Raw genomic sequence first — 23,998 nt, forward strand, 5'->3', positions numbered from 1 at the left:
ACTAAGATAAAGATGAAATATTGTATATTTGAAATATTGTCTTTGAACCATCTTGATTATAATGGCTTTATACTGTAATTAGCAAATATCTCAAGTAACGATATGAACCAGATATGGTTAATCATTAATAGTAATGATTGAAATTGAAATTGAATTTCAAATAATGATTTGATTGGAATTAAAAGAGGGTACCTGTGTCCGTCTTTATATTCAGTTTGAGTAGACTTTATTTTATTTTTAAAATAACAAAGATAAAGTTATTTGATTTCCTTACCATACTCCAGAGCACCACAATGCACACCTCCAGGGCATATGAGTCCTCTTTGGGCACAGCTGATCTAAGCCACCTTTCTGGTCTCCTTTCTGGTCCATTACCCATACTCCAGCCATAGTGATCCACATAAAAATCACGTCACTTACTTGCTTAGAGCACTTCATTGGCTCCCCATCAGTCTTATGATAAACTGTGAAACTTACCTATGGACAGTTTTGAGCGGGCTTAGGCCATGGTGAATCTGATGGTCCAAACCCTGGCAGAACTAACATCTGTCTTTTTCCCCAGTCTTGTCACCTACCCTCGCTCACCCTACAAACAGGCCTGAGGTAGGGAACATACACTGAGGGATGCTGCACCAGGGCTTTTCCTGTTGAAACCCAGGCCCTGAGGCTTGGAATTCCTTCCTTTAATCTGACATGTGACTCCTCCTCAGTTCTGAAAAGCTCCTAAGTAAATTTAATAATTCCAGGTTCTACTTTCCCACGCCCTCTGCTGATTGTGTGCTTCTCTGTTCTTTCTACAGCGTAATGCACTGCTACTTCATTGCAAGAAACTTCTTTTTTTCTTCTTCTTTTTTTTTTAATTTTTTTAAATTATACTTTAAGTTCTAGGGTACATGTGCATAACGTGCAGGTTTGTTACATATGTATACTTGTGCCATGATGGTGTGCTGCACCCGTCAACTCGTCAGCACCCATCAACTCATCAGCACCCATCAACTCGTCATTTACATCAGGTATAACTCCCAATGCAATCCCTCCCCCCTGCCCCCTAACACTGAGATTTCAAGCAGTCAAGTAGCCTCCCCACAGTCTCACAGGAAAAGGGATGAGGCTGGGATTTGGATCCTGGTTTCTCTGATTCTAGGAGCTGAAGTCTTCCTGGGATCCAGGCAGCTCCTGGATAGAAAAGGAAGGTCTGACCAGGCGCAGTGGCTCACTCCTGCAATCCCAGCACCCTGGGAGGCCGAGGCAGCCGAATCACGCAAGGTCAGGAGCCCGAGACCAGCCTAGCCAACATGGTGAAACTCCGTCTCTAATAAAAACACAAAAATTAGCTGGGCATGGTGGCATATGCCTGCAATCCCAGCCACTCCGGAGGCTGAGGCAGAGGTTGCAGTGAGCCTTGAACCCCGGAGGCAGATGCTGTGGTGAGCCAAGATCACGCCACTGCACTCCAGCCTGGGAGATGATGCAAGACTTTGTCTCAAAAAAAAGAAAAAAGAAAAGGAAGGTCTGCATCTGGCTCTGCCCCAGACACATTTATTCATTTGTTCCTTCCTTCTGTCGTGTATTCATTCAACAAACATGTAGATGTTGTGTCAGGCCCTGCAGATGGAGGCTAACAAGAAACACAGAGACCATGCTTTCAGCGAACCCACAGCCTACTGTTCCTTCTGGCTTCCTCTAGATACCATAATTTTCAACTATAAAGGTTCTAGAATATACTAGTAACCCTTCCAAGCCTAGCTCAAATGCCTCTCTCAGAAAAGCCTGTCTCAATCTCCTCCCACAACCTGATAATCACAGGTGACATGTTATAATGCCAGTTGTGTGCCAGGCATGGTGCTGGGAGCCATTCAGAAAGTTCAGGAGGCTGCTTTATCCTACTCGCCCAGTGGGCTAATACCTGAAAGAAACTTCTTATGTGCTGGGCCCAGCTTGATGCTTTACAGTTTGTTCTCAGGCTGGAAATGCCAGCCTTTGGAGTGCAGGGGCAGTTGAAATATATCAGTCATCTCACTTGACACTATCCCCTTCCTAACCACAGTGATATTGCCTCTCACACAGTGATGGCATTGCCTCTCAGGAACACTCTCCCAGGCTACCCCTCCACAGATACTGTGGTACCATGTCCCTCTGTGCCTCAGTTTCTCCTAAAGATATTAACACCTGAATTTACCTATAAAGTTGTAAAAAAATGAATTATAGCTTGGACTAGTACCTGTAATAGAGAAGGGATTATCAATACACATTAATTGTTATTTTTTCAAGGTCAACAACCAAGATAAAAGCATATTTCCATATGTTTTCTCCCTGCAACTCTTCTCACACACTTCTACACCTGACTTCACCAGAAATCTGAAAAAGGCAGAATGCTCTTTCCTGCTATCAGACTCCTGGATCGGAGTTTCCCAGCTGGCACAAATGCCAGCTGCAGGACATAGGTGTGCCACTGATCACCTACAGGTATGCTGAGATACAAATTTTCCCTCAGCTTTGTGGGAGGCCAGGTGGGCTCTCTTTACCCCCAGCCTTACCTTCTCACCTGGTGGGGTTACCCCAGTATGCACCAGATGTGGCTTCCTGTGTTTACCACAACACAAAATATTAGGGAAATGCTGTTGGAATTACCTTATACTCTTCCCCTAGTATCTCTTCTGTTGATCTTTCTGGCCTCAACTCAAATCTCACCTTCCCCTTAAATTCTTTCCTGCCTTCCTCAGCTAGAAGAAACAAAAGCATATATGTGATGCAGGTTACCCCACCTTCTTCCATAAGCTTCTACTGCAGTTATTGTCTGATCCATTGATTAGACAGTTAAACAAATACTCAGCTACTGTCCTTGAGACATCACCTATATGCTATTGCTAAGTTAAAGAGAAGTGGGGGCCAGCGAGATTGGTGGAACTCACCTTAGAGATCATCTGGTCAAATGATATACAGACAGAAAAGAAGTCTTATCAAGGTTAAGTGGAACTTGTTCAGCATGACCTGGAGCTGGTATTGGAGTTCCACTATTCTAATAACTGATGCACAGTTGTGCTACTTGCATTTCTCATGCTATGTCTTTGCCCACAAATATACCAGGAGCTCCTTGGTAGTCCAGTCCTTTCCTGATTGTCTTGTGTCTACCACATTGAGCCTGGCCCACAGCCTTGCACAAAGTTGGAGCTCATGAGATGTTTCCGATATGAACCTAATTGGTCACACTCAAGCATTTTCTTTTGCTTTCATTTGGGAATCAATCCCAAATCATTCCAAAGGAATGATAGTTTCTTTTCTGCTCATCATCTGTTTCAGGTCTAGAATGATACAACTGATAATATCTTTGAGCCTGTCCAGGAGCTGAGATTGGTCACTGTAGTTACAGTCAAAAAATTGTGATGATCCCATCAAAGGATGGAAGAAGCAGTTCCAAAAAGCTAATTGGAAAGACTGATGAGTCTACCATTTGCGCTTTCAAACTTGAGTCATTTTTCTAGTTCTTGAAATTTAATTTCAATACCTTCTTTGAAATGCTGACATTCAGCATCCACATTGTCCCTTGGGTGAAATGACTACTCCTGTATTTCAGTGTTCTAAATTATGAGCAATTATCATCAAGGCTGTAGCCTTAGCAACCTGTGTCTGGCTTGGGGGCTTTGTCCTTTCTGCTGGTTCTGTTCTCTTCCTCCCAACCTTCCTTTGACTCCCTGCAGTGCGAGCCCTCCAGGGAGGGAAGAAGGAGGAGAAGACACCCTGCTGCACATTACTCTTCTGTACTCTACTGATGCTCCTTTCCTCTTGTAATTTAATCACTTAAACTTCTGACTTGAGAACATTTGAGATAGTAACAAAAGCTACTTTTTGAACCTTATGAGTCCTTTGGAGACAGCTGTCACATTTTACAGTAGATGCAATTAAAAGTAATTTTGATCATCAGTAATAGAAGCTTCACTTACAGGTTCTATTATTTGGAATACAGTTATTTTTATTTCACTTTTTTCTAGTCATATTGTAATAATAAACATGCAAATTTATGCATTCAACAACTATACAGTGAATTGTTACTATGTGCCAGGCATTGCACTGCTATGTTCCAGGTTCTCTACCTTCATGGTGTTTCAACTAGGAGAATTGTGGACTATAAGCAAATGATTACACAGATTGTTATTTAATTAAAATAGTGAGAAGTAATGCAAGAAAAAATACAAGATACTCAAGGAACCTGAACCAAAGGGATAAAATCTGGTATGAAGAGCCAGGGAAAGTTTTCCCAAAGAGCTAGCACTTATACTGAGGCTAAAGTATGAATAGAAAGTACCAGAACAAGAGGATCAAAGAGAAGTTGTTCAAAGAGAATTTCATGATGGAAACACAAACCATGTTAAGTATTTGAGATTTTTCTCCTCTAAACCACAATGGAAACCTACTGAAGGATTTTAAGAGAAGAGTGATGTTCCATTTGCATCTAAAAAAAATAACCCTCTACCTATTACGTAAAAAAGACAGTGTCTTGGGAAATTGTCAAGGACTATGTTAATATCATCTTACCTTGATAGAATAGCAAAGGAAAGCCAATATCTAGTGTTTGGAAAAATAAAGCATAAGACAAAAATAATATTAATTTTACACTGGTCTTCAAAACCTGTGTGAGTATTACTAAACGTCTCCTCAAAGACGGTAATGCAGATGAATCAGTAGTAATTGGCCCCCAACTTCTCTGAGAGAATCCTAAAGATAGCAAATCAATGTGAAGTCAGCTTCCATATACACATTTGTTTTTCTCTGGGCACTCTTTTCTGTTCTATCGTATATTCTATCAATTCCATCAATATAATACTAATTATATTAGTAATGTTGAACCTGCTACCATGAATCACCTCACTCAACTCCCAGCTCAAATTTCCTACTCAACTTCCCTCTCCTCCCTCTTACATGAATTAATTATTCTTAGCCCTTCATTATTCCCTTAGAATTTCAGAATCAGGTTATCCAGCTCTATGAAAACCAATGTAACCATTTTTAATTTAAAAATTGCGTTGCATTTATATATTAATTTGACTAGAATTTACGTCTTTATAATATTGACTTTATCTATGTTGATATAGTCATGCATGATGAGTACTGCAAAGAAGACAATGGTATAGAAAGGGTTAAAGAATGACAAATACTGTTTTATAGAGGGGTCATTCAATAATAATGGTCTTCTTAAAATCGTAAGTCTTTTAGATTTATTTATCGGTACAATATAGTTTTAGATGCTAGCATAGACATTGTCTTCTTTTAAAGTTACCTTTTTTTTCGGCTGGTGGATAAAAATGCTATTGGTTTTTGAAAATTGATCTTATATCCAGGAAATTTTTATATTTGGTTATTAAATTGGTTTGCAGATTCTCGTAACATTGTCATTTTCAATGAAACACAATTTTTCTTCCTTTTTAATCTTCCAGCTGATTATTATTTTTCTTAAGTAGGGCACTGTTAGGTCCTCCTGTACAATATTGTACAGAAATGGGGCAAGCAAGTACTCTTGTCATTTTCTTAAAGGGATGGTTCTAGTGTTTCATCGTTAAGAATGATGTCTTTGGTGAATGTTTGATGGACATATTTTATCAGATTAAAGATTCATAGCTTGCAAAATATATGTCTCATGAATGAGTGTTAAATTTTCATGTTTTTAGAAAACCTAATGAGAAGATAATATGTTTTACATTTTCCATTTCCATCATGCTATGTGGTGGAATACAATATTTGATTGTCTAATGTTAAGTCATCCTTGAATGCTGGTAATAAACCCTACTTTATCATGATTTATTATTTTTTTCTAGATATTGCTTCATTTTCCCTGCTTCTAATTTCTTTAGATTTTTGTAGCTTTATTCATAAAGGCAATTGGCTTATCATTTTCCTCTCTCCTACTGTTCATGTTGTTATAATATCAAGGTTACATTAGCTTCATAACATGAATTGGAGAAAATTCCTTTTTAAAATCTTTTCTCTAGAAAATTTGTATAAGATAGAGGATATTGGTTCCTTGAAGATTGTCTTAGAGGGCTTTTTGAGGTGGGTTTTAAATAACTGATTTGATTGATCTAATAGTTATAATTTTTTAAAGTTATCCTTGATTCTGACATTGGTAGCTGTTTTTTTTTTTTTTAAGACAATTTTCCATTTCATTAACTCTTCAAATTTCTTGGCATAAAGTTGGTCATAGTATTCTCTAACATTTCTAAAAGTTCCTAAAATACACATAGTTATGGCTTCTTTTTCATTTCTAACTTTTTAATCTTTTTTCTTGATTAATTTTATCATGGAAATAACTAATTTTAAAAGCAGCTTTTGGTATTATATATTTTTTCATTTTTTCTATTTCCCCCCTTACTTCTATTTTGTTTTGACTTTTGCTTTTTGGTGCAGTTCAGTCTTTTTTCCAACTTTTTGATGTGGTCTTTCATTGCATCTTGTGGGTCATCAGTTCTGAGTAGCTTCAAATTCTCATAATAATCACTGTTTTAACTGGTTATTTAGAAGTGTGTTTTTGAAATTCCAAATCTGTGGGCTTGTTTGACATTTTGTCTTTGACTTATAATGAATTTTGGTCGTAGAACATTGTCTGAAGAATGCCAATGATTTGGATTAACAGAGACTTACTTTGTACCCTTGTATATAGTCAACTTTCATAACTGTTCCATGATTCCTTAAAAAAATTATTCTCTCCTGTTGTTGAATTCATGGTACCATATGTGTTCCTTAAATCAAACTTCTTAATGTATTGTTCAAATAATCTATATTCTTATATATTTTGTCTGCTTGAGTTATCATTTATAGAAGGCAGTGTTTTACTTTCCCTCTATGATTGTGAATTTATTGATCGCTCTTTCTGGCAAATGTATGCTGGTTCAGGTCATTATATCTTCCTGGCAAATTGTTCCTTATATTATTATGTTGGCTGGAAATGAGATCAGCTGCATGTTATGGAAAATCAACTAGAGTGGCTTAGTAAGAGAATTACATTTTTCTCAAAAAATAAGAAATGTACTATTACTAAATGTAATAGCTCAGGGCTGGTCATGCTCTTCAAGTTAGTTTTCAAAGACTTATAACCTTCTAATTTCCTATTCCACCACTCTTGCGATTTTATTTTCAAATTTATGGTCACTGAAAAGTTCCTCTTCCTCCAGCATCAACTTGGCATTACACATAAGAAGGTGGTAGAAGTTGAAGGACAAAAGCCCTATGCTAGCTAAAACTATCAGGAAAATAATTACATCAGGAAAATAATAGTCTTCCCCAAAGTATCATCCAGTAGTTTTCTTTTCTTCTTTTTTTTTTTTTTTTTTTTTTTTTTTTTTTTGAAATGGAGCCTCCCTCTGTCACCCAGGCTGGAGTGCGCTGGTGTGATCTTGGCTTGCAGAAACCTCCACCTCCTGGGTTCAAGTGATTCTGCTGCCTCAGCCTCCTGAGAATCTGGGACTACAGTCCTGCACCACCATGCCTGGCTAATTTTTGTATTTTTAGGTTTCGCTATGTTGGCCAGACTGATCTCATACTCCTGGCCTCAAGTGATTCTTCTGCTTTGGCCTCCCAAAGTGCTGGGATTACAGGCCTGAACCACCGTGACCAGCCCCAATAGTTTTCCACCTATATATTTGTGTCCAGAAATGATCACTGATCATCCTTGATGCAAAAGAGTCTAGAAAAATGAATATTTTTAACTGGACCCATTGGAAGCCCAAACCAAATTGAAATTCCATTAGTCAGGAAGAAGAGAAATTGAAGAATATTAGGCTGAAAAACTGGTAGGGTATGCCATACTTGCTTTAACCTAAGTAATGTTTTTCACCTTGAATCAATGCTTTCCAACCTTATATGAATTTTTGTTTAGTACTTATCGCATATATATATTTCATTACTTTCAACATTAATGTGTTTCTATATTTTAGAAGTGTCTCCTGTAAATAACATGGAACAAGATTTTAAAATCCAATCAGTTTCATCTTTTAATTGAAGATGTAACCATTTACATATATTGCCATGACTGACATATATGGATTTATTTCTACCATTTTATTATGTTTTACTTTCTAGTTAGTATGTTAAATTTTTGTCTCTTTTTATCTTTCTTCTTGCCATTTATTGGCTCTTTTCTTTTGGTCATCCATCATGTCTTTCATCAGTTATATCAGGAACTTGGGACAGCTCCATTGTACCTTTCTTTTGCTCTTCTCAAACATTCCATGAGTCACTAGTGTCTGTAAATCTCATTTTGCACATTTACCGTGGATCTGCACTACTACTATCTGGGCCCAAGATACTATCATTACTCTGCTAGTTTTTTTCATAACTTTCTAATTAGTGTCCTGGAATCTACTCTTGCTGCTACTACAGAATGACTTCACTGGACTAGCTAGAGAAATTACTGGGAAAACAACTAGCCTAAGTTTTCCTCACCTTACCCACATTGTCCAATTAAATTGAGCACTTTTAATACTAAGAACTCACGAAAGGAAAATGATGTTGCTCAGATTTCTGACATTAGCATCTAGATAAATGGCAATACTATTACTGAAATGTAGAATACGAGAAATGAAACATATTTAGAGTAGAACATAATTAATTGATGATTCATGTGCAATTGTGCATAGTGAATGTAAGGTATCTGTACACCATCCAAAGGGTGATGCTTTATAGGCTGTTAGATAAATGGGCTTGAAACTTAAAGATAATTCTTTACATTGAACATATTTAAGGTTTGGGAAAGGATCATTTTAGGTGATCTAAAGTGAAGAGAAATCTGTGCCTGGTCCCAAGCCATGAAAACTTCTTACATTTAAAGGTCCAATGAAGTAGAAGCTTCCCCAAAGGAAATTGAAAAGATAAAGTCAAAAAGGAGAGGCAAGAGAATCTAATATCATGGAATCCAGGAGAAATGAGTGTTTTCCCAAGGAAGGAGTGATCATTTATAACAGATACCACTGAGAAGTCAAGATGAGAATGGAGAAATGTCTGTTCCGCAACATAGGGGCACATTGGTGACAACAATTTAGGTAGAGCCCTGGGTGCCTGTGCCAGATAGAAGTGAGCTGAGGAACAACTGAAAGATATGGAATTAGAGTTATTTCTTTTAAACAGGTTTTTAGATAAATTTAGCCAGATAAGATAAGAAAATGACAAACAATAGCTGGGAGAGGGCCATGCTTTCAAGGAAGAGGTTTATTTAAAAATATAGAGTATATGTTTAAATATTAATAGAGAATCCAATGGGAAAGAAAAGGCTGAAGAATGAGGACAACAAAGATAATCCACTGAGTTTCTGAGAAAGCTCAGTGGGGTGGGATATTCATCCTACTTGATAGGATGAGAAGCAACATGGGAAGAAGCATAAAGACGCAAAGAAGAATCTGCCAACATTGGAAGAAGGATAAAGACGCAAATCTCTTTGTAGTGACATTGGCAGTGAGTTAAGGCAGTTTCTGTCTAATGATTTTTGTTTTCTACATGAAGTCAGAAGCAAAGTCATTTTCTGATAATGAATAAAGGTCAGAGCTTTGAGAAGAAATGTAGGCCTGGTCAATCAATACATAACTACATTTTGCTAAATTTCTAGTGTTAGGGACATATTATTTCTAACGCCCACCAAAAAAATCCAATAGATGTGATTATTCTCATTCTACAGATAAAGAAACAAATGTTAAATAACTTACCCCAATTCATATAGCTGGGGTGTATGCCATGCAGATGGCAGAGCTGGGACTGAACCCCATATTTGTTTGACTTTAAAACTGACACTAATTTGAAAAATTAAAAGAGTATAACAAAGACAAATTATCTCCTCCAGTTTTTCACTGGCTAGTTGGAAATTCTCTGCTCTCTCTTCATTGGCCTTATTACAGTTCATGTGGATATTTAAGATCGTTTTGTGACCCAGTTGAAAACTCTAACCTGCCTGAGCAGAATTAGTTGTCTTCAGTGGTTGCATTTATTTCTGATAAATGCAAAGCATCACTAGAACTAAAATAGAATTTGGGGTCAGATTCCTTCATGGCTGGGGAGCTCTGCAGCTGTGACAGATGGATGAGGGAGCAAATGCTAGAGGAAAAAAGGAAAGAAAAAGAATCTGTCCTAAACTGAACCTTTTTTCAGACAGTTAAGACTTGCGTCCCAGACAGGTTTTATGGATTGCTAGGGGTCTCAATTTGTGCCCTGATGTGTCTGAGTGAGTGTGATTTTCAGGCTTCCAGACCCCTCCTCCCAGGCCCACCCCACACGTATTCTGCCTTCACTTCCTTGCACAGTGAAACACTCCATTGACTACAAGGCTTATGAAATGGAAAGCTCTGATAATGAAGTGTAAGCATTTTTGTCTTCATGACTGTGAAAAAAAACCTGAGGAAATTATTTAGAAATCCTCAATATGGGGTGGGAAAATGGGAACAAATGATTCATTGGGAAAATAAATGCTCCAGTCTAAAATATCCAAGATGGAGTAAAAGATGTATTCCCCTCCCAGTTTATAGAGGAGAGCACTTTTTTGGTATTTTCTCAGCTGAAAGGAAGAAAACCTTAAATTTCTTCTTTTCTGTCTTTTCAAGTCTAAAACTATTTTTTAGACTTTAGAGTACATCAGGTTCTGATATCATGTGCATTTTGTTTGTTTACCTGTAGTTGATATTTTATGTAGACTTCTGAGCAAACTAAATTGGAATTCTGCAAGGTCAGGGGACTGTTTTGTTTCTCTTTGCTCACCACAAAACCTAACACCTCCTGCCATGCCTGACATTGTATAGGTGACAATTTTTTTTAAAATAAATGAATGAATTAGTTAATTAAACTTTCTTCTCAGAGTATTTTTACTAATAGTTTTCACTGGCCTCTGGTTCTCATTGTTTTCTCTTTACTGGCATTTTCAGGAGATTTCATACCTGTTTTAATTTTGCTTTTTCTAGTTGCTGTAGTTATTGTTTTAGTTACCAAAATGACTTAAAATTGTGAAATATGTGAGCAGGATTGGGTAGTATTTACTGTTGATATATATCAGGCTTCTCCCTTCCGATCCAGCTCTAGCCACAATCTGTAAAGTCAGTACTATGCCACACTGGTGGCTCTTGGGCCTCTAATTTGGGACACTGATACTGATCTCTGACCCCTGTTCTGCTGATGTACCCTATAGCCTTGTAATTGCCCTTGAAGAAAGTCCTACTTGCTTTGGTTACTTACCCTTCAAGGTACTGAAATGTGACGGTGGCCCAGCTGTTCTCCAGGTGCTCCTATCTGACCACATGACTCTCCAATCCTGGTTCCCATGATTCCTTGCTGCTCAGTCATGAGGACATATTGATACCTTATCTTGGTCTCTCTATGGCTAGCAGTTTCTCTAAGCTCTGACATACCTGGATTTGGGGCCTTCTTTTGCAAATGGATCACTCTCTCATACAGACTATTATTCTAACCTCCCAAATTCCCAGGTCCTGGCCACTTTCTACCTATGCAGTCTTAATCTAACAATCTGCTAATATGTTGGTGTATGTACTTTAGGATTTTTTTCAATACTTGGACATAAACATAAATATGCACACTTGTTTTCAATAAACCTGAGGTCACTCTATGCATACTTCTTTGTAATCTGATGTTTTAATCTTAATAAAACTCTTAATAGGGTTAATTAATAGACATCCACATTAATTAATGGACATCCACATCTATTGTAGGCATCCGTATTAATTAATAGACATCCACATCATCATTTTAAGTCATAATCCTCCTGGTTATTATTATTCCACTTCATATTTATTACTATTACATATTTTAACCAATCCTCTGGTGATTAATAATTGAGTTACTGCAGTTTTTGGCTTTATGCTGTGATGTAAATCCACATATATGTATTTTTTACATTGTCCAATTATTTCCTCAAGTCCTAGCAATAGAAATTTGGGGACAAATGTTATACATATTTTATAGCTTTTGATCATATATTGATACAACTGGTCTAGGTTTACTACTTTATAGTTCCACAAATTGTGTTCAAGTGCCAGATTCAATTCTCCTTCATAAACATTTATTATTATTATTGAATTCGCTTTAATATATTGTAAACTTTTGTGAATAAATATACACACAGTAAACTTATGACTTATAGATATTATACCTGATTCTTGTGGATATTCCATGCTGTGGTGTATACGAAGGTATAAAGAAGACAACAAATGCCCTCTTATCATTATCCTTCTTCCCAGGAGACCATCTTTATAGCTGCTTTCATTTTTGCTTTAGTTGTTATAGTTCCCCTTTTATTTAGTGTAGATCTCCCAGATTTTTTCTGTTATCATAATTTCATTGCTTGCTAATGTAATAGACAAAATATGGCATGGTCATTTTGACATGATTTGTGTTTATTGTAACATTGATGCAGTTAAACATCTTTTTGTAAGTTTATTTAAACCATTTCCTTTTCTTCTTTTGTGACTTGCCTGCTTCTTTTTTACTCATTTTTGTATGGGGGTTTATGTTTTTTCTTAGTAATTTTTAAGATCTCTTTGAAATTAAAGGTGTCAGGTTTTGTTTGCTTTTTGATATTGCTGTGTTTATTCATTCAGATACAAAATGTTTTCCGTTGGAATTTCTGCCTTTGGATTTAGGCTTAGAATGCTCCTCCAACCCACACCCTCATTCCTGAGATTATAAAAACTGCTTATATTAACAATAACAACAACATTAAGGACTAACATTTACTAAGTTAACACTAACCATTTGCCAGGACCTTCTAAGAGCTTTGTATATGATATCCTTTATTCATCACAAAATCCTATGAGGCCCATACTGTTATAACTCATTTTACAAAAGAAGAAACTGAAACACAAATGTTTAAGTGACTTAGTCACATAGTGAGTGGCAGACCTGCAATCTAACCTATGTAGTCTGACTCCAGAGGCCACAATCTAAGTTGTGATATCTGCTTTAAAACTTGAATCCTGGCCGGGCGCGGTGGCTCAAGCCTGTAATCCCAGCACTTTGGGAGGCCGAGACGGGCGGATCACGAGGTCAGGAGATCGAGACCATCCTGGCTAATACGGTGAAACCCTGTCTCTACTTAAAAATACAAAAAACTAGCCGGGCGACGAGGCGGGCGCCCGTAGTCCCAGCTACTTGGGAGGCTGAGGCAGGAGAATGGCGTAAACCCTGGAGGCGGAGCTTGCAGTGAGCTGAGATCCGGCCACTGCACTCCAGCCTGGGTGGCAGAGCAAGACTCCGTCTCAAACAAACAAACAAAAAACTTGAATCCATTTGGAATTAATTTGGTAAAAGTATAAGCTAATGATTTTAACTAATTTTTCCCAAATACTAAGTTATCTCAATCCATCTGAATAAACTATCATTTCCTAAACTACCAATATTAGCATATAACACATACTCATATTTTTAGTTTTTGTCAGTCTGTACATTTAAACTTTATATATCACTAAACTGCTTTTTAATAGTCAGATCTGACATTTGGATAATGGGATTGTTGTTGTTGTTCTTTAAGTTCTGGGATACATGTGCAGAATGTGCAGGTCTGTTACTTAGGTATACATGTGCCATGGTGGTTTGCTGCACTTATCAACCCATCATCTAGGTTTTAAGCCCCACATGCTTTAGGTATTTGTCCTAATGCTCTCCTTTCCCTTGCCTTCATCCCCTGACAGGTCCTGGTGTGTGACATTACCCTCCCTGTGTCCATGTGTTCTCATTGTTCAACTCCCAATTATGAGTGAGAACATGCAGTGTTTGGTTTTCTGTTCCTGTGTTAGTTTGCTAAGAATGATCGTTTCCAGCTTCATCCCTGTCCCTGCAAAGGACATGAAGTCATTCTTCTTTATGGGTATGTAGTATTCCATGGTGTATATGTGCCACATTTTCTTTATTCAGTCTATCATTGATGGATGTTTGGGTTGTTTCCAAGTCTTCGCTATTGTGAATAGTGCAGCAACAAACATATGTGTGCATGTGTCTTTCTAGTAGAACAATTTATAATCCATTGGTTATATACCCAGTAATGGGATTGTGGGATCAAATGGTATTTCTGGTTCTAGATCCTTGAGGAATTGCCACACTGTCTTCCACAATGGTTGAACTAATTTACATTCCACCAACAGTGAAAAAGCATTCCTATTTCTCCACATCTTCTCCAGCATCTGTTGCTTCCTGGCTTTCTAATGATCCGCCATTCTAACTGGCACGAGATGGTACCTCATCGTGGTTTTGATTTTCATTTCTCTAATGACCAATGATGATGAGCTTTTTTTCGTATGTTTTTTGGCCACATAAATGTCTTCTTTTGAGAAGTGTCTGTTCATATCCTTCACCCACTTTTTGATGGTTTTTTTTTTTTTCTTGTAAATTTGTTTGAGTTCCTTGTAGATTCTGGATGTTAGCCCTTGGTCGGATGGATAGATTGCAAAAAATTTTCTCCCATTCTGTAGATTACCTGTTTGCTCTGATGATAGTTTCTTTTGCTGTGCAGAATCTCTTTAGTTTAATTAGATTTGATTTGTCAAGTTTAGCTTATGTTGCTTTTGGTGTTTTAGTCATGAAGTCTTTGCCCATGTCTATGTCCCAAATTATTGCCTAGGTTTTCTTCTAGGGATTTTATGGTTTTAGGTTTTACTTTTAAGTCTTTAATCCATCTTGAGTTAATTTTTGTACAAGGTGTAAGGAAGGGGTCCAGTCTGTTTTCTGCATATGGCTAGTCAGTTTTGCCAACACCATTTATTAAATAGGGACTCGTTTCCCCATTGCTTGGCTTTTGTCAGATTTGTCAAAGATCAGATGGTTGTAGATGTGTGGTGTTATTTTTGAGACCTCTGTTCTGTTCCATTGGTCTATGTATCTGTTTTGATACCAATACCATGCAGTTTTGGTTACTGTAGCCTTGTTGTGTAGTTTGAAATCAGGTAGTGTGATGCCTCCAGCTTTGTTCTTTTTGTCAAGATTGTCTTGGCTATATGGGCTCTTTTTTAGTGCCATATGAAATTTAAAGTCGTTTTTCTAATTCTGTGCAGAAAGTCAATGGTAGCTTGATGGGAATACCATTGAATCTATAAATTACTTTGGACAGTATGGCCATTTTCACAATATTGATTCTTCCTATCAATGAGCATGGAATTCGTTTGTGTCCTCTCTTACTTCCTTGAGCAGTGGTTTGTAGTTCTCCTTAAAGAGGTCCTTCACATCCTTTGTAAGTTGGATTCCTAGGTATTTTATTCTCTTTGTAGCAATTGTGAATGGGTGTTCACTCATGATTTGGCTCTCTGTTTTTCTATTATTGGTGTATAGGAATGTTTGTGATTTTTGCACATTGATTTTGTATCCTGAGACTTTACTGAAGTTGCTTATCAGCTTAAGGAGTTTTGGGGCTGAGACGATGGGGTTTCTCCACTCCAGCCACACTAACCTTCATGCTGTTGCTCAGGGTCATTTTCCCTGCCTGAACCACTTCCCCCTAGATATTCACATGGCCTGCTACCTCACTTCCTTCAGGTCTCCTCTTAGATCTTTGAGGTCTTCCCTGACCATCCTGCTTACAATTTTATTTCTTTCTGCTGAGTCCTATCTCCCTTTTCTAAAAGTAACAGTTTTCACCATTTAATATACAATATAGTTTACTTATTTAATATGTAAACTGTCTGTGTTCTAGAATGGCAACTTGAATGACAACTCTACTATGTCACACATTCTTATTCACCTCTGCTTTGTATTCCCAGCATCTAGTATAATGCATGGTACATGGTAGATATTCAACAAATACATTCAATAAGTGAATGAAAAAATTTACAGTGAAAACCTACCTGATTCTCTTTTTCTTTCTGTCCCTCTTCTCTTTCTCTTTTTCTCTCTCTCTTTCTCTTTCTCTCTTCCTTTCTCTCTATCTCTCTTTCTCTCTCTCCCTTCCTCCCTTCCTTCCTCTCTCTCCCTTCCTTCCTTCTTTCCTTTCTTTCTTTCTTTCTTTCTTTTCTTTTCTTTCTTTAGCATGTCCAGATTCTCCTCAACCTCCTACAAAGCTGCCTTAGCTTGTGTTCTCAGTAAATGAGAGCTATGCCTTTGTGAAAAGAAGAGCAGATTCCTACACACCATAGACTAAGTCATGGAATTTCCCAAGTCATCAGGGCTATTCTGGTGCCCTTGTTTGTCAGCCAAACCATCTCAGCACATGGAGTGACCTTGGGCTGTTACCAAGAAATGGATTCCCTGTAGCAGTTGGGTTACTCTTTCTAGAAAGGCCTGTGAGTCTCCAGTATAGCACTGGGTAGAGCAAACTGCAGACCTCTGCTACATCAAGGGAGTTAAAATGGGAGGCTTTCTCTAAAATTCTAATAGGATTTTTTAACACATTCTAAAAATGTCCACCTTTGAATGAAGATTTAGGATCAGAGACAGCACACAGGGATGGAAAGTATCTTCCAGACTGATTTTTGACTGGTGAACTTTGTGACCATGGGCAAGATGTTCAACCTCTCTGATGATATGTGATCATTCTCTGCAGCTCCCACGGCCATTCAATTTAAAAAGGAAATCTTATTTGTTTTCTTTCCAGTGTAATTATGTCCACAACATAGAAAATGCCTCTAGCATGTTTGTATCTCCTTTATCTAGTATGTAGATCACAACATAAGAGTATCTTCAAATGAGAGTTGAGTGATGGAGAGAAGTCCCTGATCTCAACTGTCCCTGATCAACCTATTGTTCCCTTCCTGTAGAGACCACTGCTATTCATCCATTGATGTATTGAGTTCACAAATTATGGACCCACTCTATGCCAGTCACTGTTCTAGAAGGTGAGGGTACAACCCAGAGAATTAGTTAACATATGTATTTCAGACACTGTGCTAAATACTTTACATATATCAGTGTATTTAACTAGAAAGAGAATGAGAGAGAATTATTATTATCTCTGTTTGAAGCACATCTGAGAAGTCTTGATTATGCTTAAGCTGCCTTTTATTGGAACAAGACCTTTTGTTTCCCTAAAGAGTTTTAGGAAATTGCACTGGACCCAGAGGGAAGTGTCCTTCGATGCTTGTGCTTGGAGGAAAGGCAGATCCTCATTTACTAAAGCATCATTTGCCCTAGTTCTCAAACAGGATTCAGTCAAGGTAGCTTCTCTTTCTTTATTTTTTTCTTTTTCCCACTAGCTTCAAAAGCAAAAACAAGTTCCTGCTGATAAAAGGTGAGAGGCAAGGTCATCTCTTGGCCCTTCCACAAGGGTAGAAACATTGCATGGGAAAGGGAAGAATCTGGAGACACTTAATTCCCAGTCCAGCTACTCCAGGTTCCCTCATATCTCCACCACACAAGAGAAGAGAATGTAGCCACTTCCCTCTTTACTAGCCCCTAAGAGCTTCTTGGTCTATGCATGGGCTCCCCACTTGGGAATGGTATAGGCTCTGTAGTCAGACTGCCTGTTTGGGGCATGGCTTCAGCACTAACTAGCTATGTGAGCTTGGACAAGTTAATTAACCTCTGACTCTGAATTCTTCTCTATAAAAAGATCATAGCCCAGGGTAAAAGTGCCAAAAGGAAGAAGATATAGCTCCTGCCTTCAGCATCTCAGAGTCGCAAGTATCTCAAATTCCATGTGTTAACAGGAATACTGACAAAGAATAACCAAAGCAGAGAGCACAGGCTAGGAGAGGCCCTGAAGATTGCACAGAGAGGTCTGAGTCTTCAAAGATACAAAAAAAAAAAAAAATTACCAGCAGAGAAGTGAGCAGGAGTTATTCAGGAAGAAACGGCACACAAAGAAATGAAAGGGAAGGTTTGCGATGAGTCAGAAGGTGGGCGTGGGGGTTAAGAATAATTTAGTCTGATTGGAGAATTGAGTATGTTATGAGAAAGAACTGCTGGAAAAGTCATCCTTTATATAATATGTTAAGGGGTTTGAAGTTTAACCTAAGAGCACCCAATATCCATGGAAGGATTTAAGCTAGGGGTGAAATGGTCATATCTGTGTTTACACAGAGGATGCATTGGAAGAGGAAATTGCTCCTGAGTAATCTTTCAGAGACTGATAGAAGGGGAATGGAGAAGAATTGTAATCAACACCTTTTACAGTTAGAATGACCATGACTTGGTGACCCAAGTACTAAGCTCTAAGAGTTATATGGTAATAGTGATGGAGGAACAATTGATGGAGATGGAAGAGGGGTGAGGGAGGTGCATAGTGCTCCTCTCCAGTGAAGCATTTAAAAAACAAACAAAAAGAAAAAAAAATCCTATATCCTGTGAGTATCCATGGAGCAAGTCTCCACCCATGGTAGCATAAAATATTGCCTTTTTCTTTATGGTTGTTCATACTACTGAGAATGTTGACTTAGTTCACTTGCTGCCACGCTTCTCTTTAGAAGGCATCTTTACTAGAGAATCCCATCATCCCATCTCCCATAAACAGCAGGAATTCTTAGTTTTGATGGGAAATTTCAGGATGATGAAGATGCTGAGAATGCAAGGTTAATTCAAAATTATTTCCAGCTCGGTCGTATGGTACTTCTAGTTCTAGATCCTTGAGGAATCGCCATACTGTTTTCCATAATGGTTGAACTAGTTTACAATCCCACCAACAGTGTAAAAGTGTTCCTGTTTCTCCACATCATCTCCAGCACTGGGTATATACCCAAAGGATTATAAGTCATGCTGCTATAAAGACACATGCACACGTATGTTCATTGCGGCACTATTCATGATAGCAAAGACTTGGAATCAACCCAAATGTCCATCAGTGACAGACTGGATGAAGAAAATGTGGCACATATACACCATGGAATACTATGCAGCCATAAAAAAGGATGAGTTTGTGTCCTTTGTAGGGACATGGATGCAGCTGAAACCATCATTCTCAGCAAACTATTGCAAGAACAGAAAACGAAACACCACATGTTCTCACTCATAGGTGGGAGCTGAACAATGAGATCACTTGGACTCAGGAAGGGGAACATCACACACCGGGGCCTGTTATGGGAAGGGGGGAGGGGGGAGGGGGGAGGGGGGAAGGATTGCACTGGGAGTTATACATGATATAAATGATGAATTGATGGGTGCTGACGAGTTGATGGGTGCAGCACACCAACGTGGCACAAGTATACATATGTAACAAACCTGCACGTTATGCACATGTACCTTAGAACTTAAAGTATAATAATAATTTTAAAAAATTATTTCCAGCTCATCTTAATGTGTTCTTTTCTTCAAAAGTCAATAAAACACGCTGTGGCAGTCAGAGCTAGCAAACAACATTCAATTCTAAGAACGCTTTGATATTCCCACAGCCTTTAAATAAAAAACAAATTTTCATCTCCAATTACTTTTGGGTTGTTTTCTTGTTAAGCATTGGTAGATTTGTAAAAAAATAAAAAATAAAAAATAAAAAAGTGTTTTCAGAATAGGTTCTTACATCAAATTAAATGCTAAAGGCTTTCTGTAGCCCTTTAACTTTGAAAACTGCTATCTTTGTTTTAGCCAAGGACTCTCCTTGACTAGACATGCTCCCTGGGGAAAATAGGCAGATTTTTAAAAATCATGTTTGAATCTCAAAGTATCTATTAGGAAAGCATGTTAGAAAAAATAAGAGGTTTCCAGTACCCCAAATTCCTGTGTTAGGTGCACCAAGGATTGAAAGGCTTCACCTCCTTTTTCCCATATCCCCTTTTAAAGTACGTATGTTCCTAGCATGCTGAATTAAGCATTATTATTCAACAGCCCTCATCATTTCTGGTCTCTCAGTCTTCATATCTTCCCCTCAAATACAATGCACACTCCAAGCAGATTGTGGTTTTAGATTGTGATAGAGAAGAATATTCTAAATCTTCCTGTGGCTTCTCCTTGTTGGTCCTCGTTCTAATCACTGGAATCAAAGAAGTTTAGTTTCTCTTCTGTGTGACTGACACCCCTCCACATTTGTGCTGACAGGAATCTTGTGTTTCTTGAATGTTTAATTTAAATCTTAATAGTTCCTCATTACTCCTTATGTAATCCTGACCGTCTCTCATGGTGGTTGCTCTACTGTCTTTCATCTGCTTACATTTCTGTAAAATTGAGATTCCCATCCGAAAGGCAGGCAATAACAAATGCTGGTAAGGATTTGGAGAAAAGAGAATGCTTATGCACTGTTGATGGGAATGTAAGTTAGTACAACCACTATGGAGAGCTGTTTGGAGGTTCCTCAAAAAGCTAACAATTGAGCTACCATATGATCCAGCAATTTCACTGCTGGGTATATACCCAAAAGAAAGTAACTCAAAATATCAAAGAAATATCTGTACTCTTGTTTGTTGCAGCACTGTTTATAATCACTAAGATTTGTTAACAACCTAAGTGTCTATCAAGAGATGAATGGATAAAGAAAATGTGGTACATATACACAATGGAGTACTATTCGGCCATAAAAAGGAATGAGATCCTGTCATTTGCAATAACACAGATGGAACTGGAGATCATTATGTTAAGTGAAATAAGCCAAGCACAGAAAGACAAATATCACATGTTCTTATTTGTGGGATCTAAAAATCAAAATAATTGAACTCATGGAGACAGAAAGTGGAAGGGTGGTTACTAAAGGTGGGAAGGGTAGTGAGGGGCTGGGGGAGTGTGGGGATGAGTAATGGGCACAAAAAAAAAATAGAATGAATAAGACCTACTATTCAATAGCACCATAGGGTGACTATAGTCAATAACTTAATTGTACATTTTAAAATAACTTAAAAAGTATAATTGGATTATTTGTCACTCAAAGGATAAGGGGATGGATGCCTCATTTGAGGGGATGAATACCTCATTCTCCACGGTGTGCCTATTTCACATTACATGCCTGTATCAAAACCTCTCATGTACCCCAGAAGAATATATACCTACTATGTACCCACCAAAATTTACAAAAATAAAAAATATATATGTAGCACAGCAAAAAAATAGAAATAGAAAATTAAAAAGTAAAATTAAGATACTCAGAAAAGAATTAATGTCTTCAGTTGGTTGTGACTGGTGCACATCCCTTTCTGTCCAGACTGTACCTCTACTGATATGGTCTAAAGCAAAATTAGTTTCTGGTAGCCATATCACATTTTGATTCAAAATAAGACTAAACCATAAAGCCTTTTATTTTCACATGCATTAGGTTACATCTACTTCAGACGTTGCATCATTGACTTTTTAGGCCCTCAAATAATTTATCTTGATACATTTACGTTGTTAAGCCTTATCGATCTTACCTATCTGTCAGAATCTTTATGGATCTTGATTCTGGACTCCAATGTACTTATTATGCTTAGTGTGCCATACCCAAATTCTAGTTCTTCTTCTAAACAATTGATAAAATTATGGAACTGGATATTACTTAGGCACCCTTTAGCTATGGTTGTCAAACTAGATTGTAAATTCACCTTATTTTACTATCATCTGGTCTAAATTTATCCAGATCATCCAAGAGGATATCAGGAGAGAGCTTACCAGATGCTGTGTCAAGGACCACATTTACTGTGCCTACAACAGCTCTCTAATATGTGAGTCCAATAGCCCGAGTCAGAAAAAAGGAAGTGATATTGATCTGGTATCATCTGCTTTTAATCAATCTATTGGGACTCAATGATTTTTAGGGGTTCCGAAACCATACTTTTTAATAAATCCTGATAACATGCCTGAGATGAGCACTGAGCTTACTTTTCCAGGAAAAGGACCGAGCTCTTTACATTTACCTATATGGTTTCCCTCTCTGCCAGTTAGGGTCCTTGGCCACTGCCCTGTGGTGAAGCTCTGCCCTGTCATCCTAGACAGTGGGACCCTACGGAGCAGAAAGAAGCCAGTTGCCTCTAGTACTGAGAAAAGCAGAGTACTTGGTCAACCCTCAGTGAGATATTATTGGCTAAATGTGTCACAGAAGAGAGTGTCTGACAAATGTACCACACCTTCCCTGACTGGGGCGTGTTTTGAAATGTGAAAGACTCAAATCCCAGCAGTGCAAAACTGGACATCATGTCATTCAAGACAAGCTAGAGCTGTCTCTTTTTTTACAGGAAGGCAAAGAGGTTACTGAGATTGAGCAATTATTACTCTTATTGTCATTAAACTCTTCTTTGTGTTATTTTTATTGTCAGTCCCATCTGCCACTGCAGCTCTAGGATACAAGAGCTGGTGGAGATGAGATAGGAGCCCTCCAGCCGCTGGTACTCTAGAAGCCTTTGGAGGAGGGGAATCCCAATCATGTGGGAAAGGAAGGAACTATAGTATCTTATCATCTCCACAAGCAGAACCAAGCCTTTTCTGAGCACTCACCTGTGTGTCAGTGCATCAGCCCAGACTGGGAAGCCCAGACTCAGAGTCATGTTGCAGTATAGGCATGAGGATATGTAAACAAGCAGCTGAGGCTCCCTTCTGTGCTGTGCAGCTCATGTATGACATAGGATCCTATGATATTAGCTTGTCATACCAGCCATCCTGGCCAGTGGACTCACTTCTCCTTTTGCCTTCATTGTTCTGCAGTAACGCATGTGAGAGAGAAGATGGTATCTTGAGATAGGGTAGCACTATGGAAAAGGAGAAAATTGGACAAATTCTAGATATTTTTGGAAGGATAAATGTCATGACTTGCAGATGTGGGAAGGTGAGAGAAGAGGGGGAATAGACTTATGGTGACTACCAGATTTTTAGCTTTAGCCACTGAGAGGAATTTTTTTTTTTCAAACTGAGATTCATTTTGCCTTCAGGCAACTTGGGTAGGAAGGTTGTGAGCAAGGGAGGAAAAATCAGTTCCATTTTCAAAATATTAATGTTGAGATGCTTATTAGATCATTAAATAAGAAAACACTTGTATATATGAGTCTATGGTGCATGGAAGAGATGTAAATGTTGGAGTCATTCATGTGTAAATGATATTTTTAACCAGGGAACTGGAGAAGTTCAGATAAGATGGCGATGTGAATGCTTTTCGTTGACCATAAGGAGCTTTGCACATAATGTGATGATGTTATCTTGTCCATTCCTAGCTGAACATGTCACTGCCAAAGAAAATTCTTTTCAAATTGGGGCCAGTCCTAGGGAATTAGACCTAGAAGCATTTGACGGAGCAGTTCAGAAAGAGAAAAGGAGTGGGCTGATCCCAGACCCCGCCCATGGCCCTGTGAGACTGCGGAGTTCGCCCGAGCCCCAGCATCAGCTCAGAAAGTGTAATCCTCCAGCCACACTTCCAATTCAATTAGTCATGTTAATATCTATAAATAAAGTGCAGTCAACAGTTACTTTAACAGTTCTTGCTAATTATTAGTAGGATCCATCACTTAAGAAGGACTTCTTGCCAATCTTGTCATGTCTGGGAAAATATCAGGAATAGAGTTGGCATTTCTGAGAAAATAGGATGATCAAATTATTAACGTCGTCCATGTTATAGGTGGACCCGGTTTGGACTATCTGTGTGATTATTACAGGTGAAGATTAAGGACATTTGAGAGAAATGTTACAATTAAGACTTCCTCTCCCCTTGCTAAATAAATGGTTTCTTGCTGTTGTCTCTCACGATGGTTTTTGCTTTAGAAGGAGGCTCTGTAAGTACAGGATTTCTCAGTAAGCCAGTAGTGCTGGGGAATATGGTGGCAGGGAAGGAGGGAAGGGAAACCAGATGTCCCCAGAGCCTGGTGGCTCACTGGACATTTGATCCAAAGACCCCAGGAAGCTGGGCTACTGAGGGTACAACACATATGCAAGGACCCTTGAAACTTTCCTTCATTTGTGCATCAATTCATTAGTGAAAGAAATAGGGACTGAGCCACTCCTAAGTGGGTGACTAGGGAGAAGTGGGTAAGTGGGCCTTCCCCTTGAAGAGAACCCAGACTTGTGAGAGTGACAAATGTGTATGTAATAGCAGCTACATCATATTCAGTATTTACTGCATAAAGCCATTTTCTCATTTAACCTTTTTATCAACCTTATGCTGTAGATGTTAGTTTCCCTTTCCGAAGGAGGAGAATGTGAACAGGAAATTGAGAAACTGAGAAAT

General features: G+C 38.2%; 1 protein-coding gene across 2 annotated transcripts in view; it reads left to right on the forward strand.

Moving 5' to 3' along the window:
• Window positions 1–23,998, forward strand: part of SYT9 (synaptotagmin 9) — a 229,336-nt gene that overhangs the window by 114,962 nt on the left and 90,376 nt on the right. The gene's annotated exons all lie outside the window — the stretch shown is intronic.

The sequence above is a fragment of the Rhinopithecus roxellana genome, chromosome 15, assembly GCF_007565055.1.
Source record: "Rhinopithecus roxellana isolate Shanxi Qingling chromosome 15, ASM756505v1, whole genome shotgun sequence".
In the NCBI taxonomy this organism is placed as follows: domain Eukaryota; kingdom Metazoa; phylum Chordata; class Mammalia; order Primates; family Cercopithecidae; genus Rhinopithecus; species Rhinopithecus roxellana.